Source organism: Coenobita brevimanus, chromosome 61 (genome assembly GCF_032717465.1).
Source record: "Coenobita brevimanus isolate Jiangsu-jjx chromosome 61, ASM3271746v2, whole genome shotgun sequence".
Classification (NCBI taxonomy): domain Eukaryota; kingdom Metazoa; phylum Arthropoda; class Malacostraca; order Decapoda; family Coenobitidae; genus Coenobita; species Coenobita brevimanus.
This window is the reverse complement of record NC_137014.1, coordinates 17,702,792-17,710,892: the sequence shown is the minus strand read 5'-3', so window position 1 is coordinate 17,710,892 and position 8,101 is coordinate 17,702,792.

Sequence of the window (8,101 nt, the reverse complement as noted above, 5' to 3'; positions counted from 1 at the left end):
CGAAAGTCATGCTTTTTTTTTTTTTTTAAACATGGAAGGATTGGTGCACACAGAATTTCTCCCCACGGGTGCCACTGCTAATGCAGCGTTCTATCTGAATGTTTTGAAACGTCTGCGCGAGGTAGTCAGACGCAAACGTCGTGAGAAGTGGAACAGCGGGTAACTTCTCCACCACGACAATGCACTCTGTCACACAGAGCTCAATGTCCAGGCATTTCTTGCGTGGAAAAACATTCTTCTCATGCCGCATCAACCTTATTCACCTGACTTGGCACCTTGTGGCTTCTCGTTGTTCCCAAGACTGAAGCACACGATGAAAGGGAGTCATTATGAAGCGAATGAAAACATCTGATCGAAGAAGACAAGCCTCCTGAAGGAGATCGAGAAGGATGACTTCTAGCATTGTTTCAGGCAGTGGCAGGAACGGTGGAGCAAGTGTGCTAGTGCAGGAGGGGACTACTTTGAAGGGGATGTCTAATGTATGCGCCTAATGTTTAATAAAATACTGGTATTCTAACATTCACCGAACAATTTAATTGCTCCTCATATTTCTCTCTCTCTCTCTCTCTCTCTCTCTCTCTCTCTCTCTCTCTCTCTGTATATATATATATATATATATATATTATATTACATATATATTCTGTATATATATATATATATATATATATATATATATATATATATATATATATGTGTGTGTGTGTGTGTGTGTGTGTGTGTTTTGTGTGTGTGTGTGTGTGTGTGTGTGTGTGTTTGTGTGTGTGTGTGTGTGTGTGTGTGTGTGTGTGTGTTTTGTGTGTGTGTGTGTGTGTGTGTGTGTGTGTGTGTGTATACACGCAAGAATATGGAAGTTTGTATCTTGGTATACTTGGTTATCCAGTTACATTGACACGTTGGATCTAGTGCCTCGAGAAAAGACTTGGCACGTTGCACCTTTCTCATCCTCCAAGCAAAATAAGGTATTATGCTAAGGTAACATTAGGTTAGGTCTAAGTTAGTTAGGTATAGTTGGTTTAATGTCAAAACATGGCTTTTCTGATGATTGTACGGTTTAATCAGCCGAACTGTCTCATCTATTCCCGAGCAAACGCAACGTTGCCAAGTCATTTCTGGCTGAACTCACTCTGACGATGCCAATATGGCTGAATGACAAAATGTACCGGAAGCAAAAATAAGCCGCCTGGGCCACAGCTTGCTTAGGCTGAAACCGTGAAATCTCCTCTTCTCGTCTCATTTTCGTATTTCTTTTCGTATTTTCTTTTCTCTTTTGTTTTTATGTTTTCCTACCCTCATCCACGGGTGTCAAAAGAGTGCGAGGTCATGAAACTAAAGATACTGTTGATGATGATTATGATGGTTTCCTCTTGTCATTTGTATATCATCACTTCACAGACTGTCCCACCCTTCTGCATCACCAACGTTCACCTCCATCCCGCCCACTCCTCCTCGCACTCACCACCATTTGTTTTACCTTACTATTCATTTTTCTTTCATCTATTTTTCTCGATTCTCGTTATTTCTGTATTCTTGCCAGCATGTTTTTTCCTTGGTCTACTTCCCTTTCTCAAAATTTCTCTCTCTCTCTCTCTCCCTCTTCAGTTGTGCTTTGACCTGTGACCCGACAACACCTCTCTTCCCGAGGTCTAATCTGCCCACCTGTGAGGCCCGACTCAATGGATATCCACTACTGAAAGGGAAGTCCATAATATTTTTTCTTAAATATCTCCTTAACTCTAACCCCAATTCTCCTAATAATTTACTTGCTAAATTGTGACCCCTCCCCTGACTTAGTAAATAACATCAACATGCCCCCCGCACGAGTTCCTTGTCCCTCATGTGGAAACAAATTCTTCAATGATTGGTTTCCGAAATTCGGAAGGCCCGATGCAAAATGTTTTATGTGCTTGACCAATGAAAATATTTAGTATCTAGAAAATACTATCAAAAGTCATCAATATGCAATTGAGGATCTGAAACAGGAAAATGCAGACCTCAAGGCAGACCTTAAAAAAGCGAAGGAAAGCCCCCTGAATACGACACAGTATCTAGAAAGCACCATTAAAAGTCATCAATATGCACTTGAGGATCTGAAACAGCAAAATGCAAACCTCAAGGCAGAGCTAAAAAAAGTGAAGGAAATGCCGACCAGGCATTTCAAGTAGTATGTAATAAACGAAAATGTAAAGAAACGCCTAAGAAAACACCCGGAATTCCTACATCCAGCAGGTTTTCCGTTCTTTGTGATGAAGGGGAAAATAGCAGAGTAAAACAGGTCATCCATAAGAATGTTAAACATAGAAGCCAGGATATAAACAAAGCAAGTGCACGTTTCCTGGGCACCAAATTCAGCACTAGGGAGAGCACCACACTGGTGGTTGGTGACTCCATATTAACCTGCGGCGTCCCGGGGACGTACTTCCACGTCCTCACGTTTTGTCACAGCTAATCCCGGGGATGTACTTCAACGTCCTGCAATTGCAAGGTTCATAATTTCCACAATTTTCAAAATTCGCGCGAGATTTTCGTTTCGCCTGGGTACCCAAGCCTCCCCTACCTGCCGCCAGGCGGGCAGCGTCCTAGACCCCGCGTGACCCGCGCTCGCCCTTGTCTCGGTCACTCACCTGCTAGCAGTGACCCAGGTCAGACATGGCGCAGAAAGGTCTCTCAGACGAGGAAATCGCATCCGTCCTGGAAGCCTTCACTGGAGACTGTGATTCTCCACTCGATGATGATGTGGTGGATCGCGATTACGTCCAGCCAGAGGAAGAAATAAGTAGCAGTGATGAGGAGGTCCCTTCGCCCCGAAAAACGCGGTATGTGACATACCGTAAGGCAAGGGAAGGCCAGCCTGCTCCCCAACCACGTGCAAAGCTATCTCTCCATCCTGAATCTGATAAGGACGAGGATGAGGACGATGAGGATGATGGAGGCCTAGGACGTGATATCGCCGCGTGGTTGGGAAAAGAGAAAATATCACCACGAGGATCAGAAGGTGGGGCGAGACGACACATAAGGTATGGTGAAAGTACTTTGTCTGGGGAAGTGGCAAGTGGTGTGGTGGGATTGCTGGGAGAAAGGGAGTGTTGTGGCGGCAGCGCGGGGTGAAAGTGAGAGTGGTGTGGGGGTAGTGCGGGGTGAAGGGGCAAGTGGTATGAGGGAGGCAGCACGAGCACGTGGTGCTCGTAGGCCTAGGGGAGAGGAGGTTGAGTCACTCCCCAGCACTTCTTTCGCCCCTGAATATTCCCAAACTTCCTCCCCACAGCCCCAGGATGTGGGGAAAGGAAAGAAAGGGAAGGGAAAGGGTAAAGGAAAAGGGAGAGGGAAGAGAAGTGCGAGTGATGAGAGGCGCCGCTCTCCACCTCCCCAACCTCCCCCACCACCCTCACCTCCCCACCCTGACGAAGGGGACGATGGTGACGTGGTTAGTGTAAGTGGAAAGAATTGTTATCAAAACTACACCCACTGTGTAAATCTGGTCAGTAAATATGTGATAGCAAGGAAATAAAGTGGAAACGGGTGTAATGTTAGCATGAATAAAACGTATAAGTTGAACATTACTGTAAGTTGTCATAATTGATGTCACGAGTACACCCACATTCTGGTCAGTATGTGATAGGAATTATATACAGTGGAAGATGTTGTAATGTTAGTAGTAAGGTATTTTATAAGTTGATTACTAGTGTAAGATGAAACAAATGATATCGCGATAACACTCCCTGTGTAAGTACGCACAAATATGACGCTCAGTTCCATCGTAAGTTCAGAAATGATGTGATATCAATTATATCAAGTGTTTACATGTGCAATGTTAGTGGAGAATTAATATAAGTACAAAAATAGGTCGTAAGTTGAAATAGTTGTCATAGCCACTTCACCGTGTGTGTTATTATGCGCTATTATTACGCTATATATTTAGGTAAGGCCTGAAATAATCTCAAAACAGTTCTATAAAGTTGAAAAGTGTATAATAATATTAGAAAAGTATTATGTAAGTAGAAAAAGCACAATACGAGATGAAACAACAGTCACAGCGAGTTCACTCACTACGTAAATAAGCGCTAACATTACGCTAAATGTTATCAAAAGGCCTGTGAATACGTAAAAACAGTTCAATAAAATGTAAAATGGTATAATGTTATTGTAGAAGTATTATGTAAGTAAAAAAAATTATATGTATCATGATTTTAGAATGTTAGCGATTCATCGTGACCAAGTTGGCCGATTTTGCTCGTTTCGCACGATGGTACAATGCTTATTTCTGCTCTATTTTTGTATAAAATCCAATATACTCTTTTATCACATGTTTTTATGTTTGTAATAAATTCATTTCTACTTACTTTCATTGGTTTCCCAGACTTATAATACCATAGAAAATGTTTGAGGCTCAGACCGCCTAGGGAGAACATGGGGCCAGGTGGGACCAAGGCATACCTGGTTAAGCTAATTAGGGACCCCGGGGACCAATTTCTTTGCCACCGACCATTGTTTCTGACCAAAAGCGAAAGTTTAAGCAAAAAAAAAAAAAAGTCGAAAAATGGTCGGGATTGGGGGGTACCAGTGGTCGAAAAGTGGTCGGGACAGGGTGGGTTAAGAGGTCAGGGCGCTGCCTTTGCATCAAATGATAAAGGCAAGAAAAGATCAGTGAAGGTTGTACCTGGCAGCAAGATTGACATGATCACCAAAGACATTGCAAGTACACCAGTCAGTCGAGATGCATGTCTTGTAGTAAATGTAGGAACAAATGATGCACACAACGGAGGTAGAGTTTCCACAAAAAATATCTTGCAGAAATATGAAGCCCTTCTAAAAGTAATGAAAAATAAATCAAATAAGTGTGTGGTGAATGGCATATTGCCAAGGCTACGTTCCAATTCTTACTGCAAGAACAGAGTAGTATAAATTAATGGAGCCATTAAGGAAATGTGTACCAGAGAAAACATATATTTCAATGATGTCTGGAACAGATTTGTTGAAAAACCAAGCCTCTTTAGACAAGATGGTGTACACTTAAATGCGAAAGGAATTGCAGAGATGGGCAAATTGATAAATATGGCCGTTTTTTAAATCCACGAGAATGCAGGTGTGGCGGAAACACCTGCGTCCCCTGGGGACCTCACGGACGCTCCCACCTCTCCCACCTCGCCCATCACCCCAGCCCCGCCCCTCACCCTCACCTCATTCCCCCCTAATCTCACAGTCGCGCAGTCACCCTTCCCCTCCTCTCCCTCCCTATCCACCCCTCCACTGACCCAGGGAAACTAAATCATAATTCCCGGGGAGATGGTGTATCTGGATTAGCCCTACAGTCAAAGCCAACCGCAGAGCAAATTAAAGTATTATCATTCAATGCTCACGGTCTTTGAAACAAGTTTAACGAACTCAAAATCCTTCTAAGTGTCGAAGATTTTCATATAATTGCCGTAACAGAAACGCATCTTGATATAGGTAATAGAGATTTATTAGCTGAATACCAGTTAGACTCGTATAAATTTCACTATAAATGCAGAGAAAATGGACGCCTAGGAGGTGGTGTTGGGATATATGTAAAAAATCACTTAAACCCAACAGAGGTAACCATAAGTGGACAGAACACCGAACTGGTCTGTGTCAAATTACGTTTAAAATATATGAATATAAATATTGTTACAGTCTACCGTCGCCCTACTCATATTCCAGAGGAAGACACAGAACTATATAGTACCTTGCAGGAAGTTCTTGATGGGGACGAAACGTTGATTACCGGCGATTTCAACCTGCCATCAGTAAATTGGAATACAGTTTCCGGTAACAGTAATAACGACAAAAGAATGACGGATTTCATTAAGAACAACTTTTTATTTCAATGTGTCACGGAACCGACAAGACAGGGCAATATCTTAGATCTTGTTATCATTACAAATGAAGATATGGTCTCAAGCCTCACTATGGGTGAACATCTAGCATCTAGCAATCATAATCTCATAAGATTTTCCATGAACCTCTCACATAATGAGTGCACAAGTAAAACTAAGATGTCGGACTATAAAAACGCAGATTTTAACGGCCTAAAGGACGCCCTGAGTACACTAGCTGAGCACATAGAAAGAATTAATGATGTAAACGAAATGTGGGCAGAATTTAAGCACGTATTCTTGACCGCTCAAAACAAGTACGTGCTAATGAAATCTAGACAAAACAAGGGTAGAAACAAACCAGCGTGGTTTAATGCCGATATTAGCAGAGCAGTTAAAGAAAGAAACCGTCTCCACACCTTGCTTAAAAGTCACACCAGTGAATTACTCACAGGGCAATATACCAGTAGTAGAAGAAAAGTTCAAAAACTCATTAGAACAGCTAAACGACAATTTGAAATTGATATAGCAAAAACAAGTGCTACGGATCCTAAGCTTTTTTATGGATACATTAACGGCAATAAGAGACTCAAGGCGGGCGTTGGTCCACTTATCAGCGACGAGGGTGATCACGGACAATCAGGAAATTGCCTCTACTTTAAATATGTTTTTCAGTTCAGTTTTCACAGTAGACGCCAATGACACCATCGAAGAGCATCAGATGTCAATCCAAAACGCACTAAGTGATATGCATATTAGCAGTAATGAAGTGAGAGATAAACTTAATAAAATAAACAGTAATAAGACTCCCGGTCCAGACAATTTCTACCCTAAAATACTGAAAAATGTGGTGGAAGTAATATGCAGTCCTCTAACATCTATCTTTAACAAGTCCCTACAACAAGGAAAGGTTCCAGCAGACTGGAGACTGACTAACGTGACCCCTATATATCAAAAGGGCAGTAGAGACCAACCAGGTAATTATAGACCAATTAGCCTTACCTCTGTCTTGGGAAAGACCCTCGAATCATTAATTAGAGATATGATAGTTGAGTTCCTAGAAACTAATAACGTAATTAGGAACAGCCAGCATGGCTTTAGAACGCGGAGATCATGCGTGACAAATTTAATTGAATTTTATGATACACTTTTTAAAATGAATGATTGTACCAGGCCACTTGATATAATCTACTTAGACTTCCAGAAAGCCTTTGACAAAGTGCCGCATGATAAACTAATGACAAAAGTAAGATCACTTGGAATTGACGGAAATATTCATAGGTGGATACGTTGCTGGTTAAGTGAGAGAAAGCAACGAGTCGTTATAAATGGAGTAGAGTCAGACTGGGCTCCAGTGACCAGTGGTGTTCCTCAGGGATCAGCGTTGGGACCAGTCCTATTTATTATGTATATTAACGATATCGATGTTGGCCTAACCAACTTCATTTCTAAATTTGCGGACAACACAAAAATCGGCAACATTATATTAACTGAAGAAGACAGAATTAGCCTTCAAAATGACCTTAATAAAATTATCAGCTGGTCAGAAAAATGGCAAATGCCCTTCAATGTAAGCAAATGTCAGGTACTGCAATGTGGGAAGAAAAACAAAAGGTATGATTACGAAATGAAGGGCCAAATCATTAGCAAGTCCTCACTAGTTAAGGATCTAGGCGTACTAATTTCAGACGATCTGAAATGTTCAAATCAATGTATCTCTGCCGCCAATAAAGCCAACAGGGCCCTAGGCTTCATCAAAAGACATTTACATATAAAAGCAAAGATATTGTAATCCCCCTATACAAAAGCATAGTCAGGCCACACTTAGAGTTTGCAGTGCAATTTTGGGCGCCTCACCTAGTTAAAGATATAGAAATACTCGAAGCGGTCCAGCGTAGGGCTACCAAGTTAATCCCGTCCCTGAGGAATAAACCATACCTCGCGAGACTCAGGGAATTAAACCTATCCTCTCTTAGAAAACGGAGACTCAGGGGACAACTGATTGAATGTTTTAAGATTCTAAAAGGCTTTAGTAATACTGATTCAAGCAAGCTATTCACAGTAATTGCCGAGACTGTAACTCGAGAAAATGGTATGAAGTTGCAAGCAAGGAGGGCTGATCTTGATACAACCAAAAACTTCTTCACTTACTCTGTTGTAAGCGAATGGAATAAACTCCCTGGGAATGTGATTAAGAGTGGTACCATAAATATATTTAAAAAGAGACTGGATATGTATCTCGACGCAATTGGTGTCGTTTAGTTCGGATG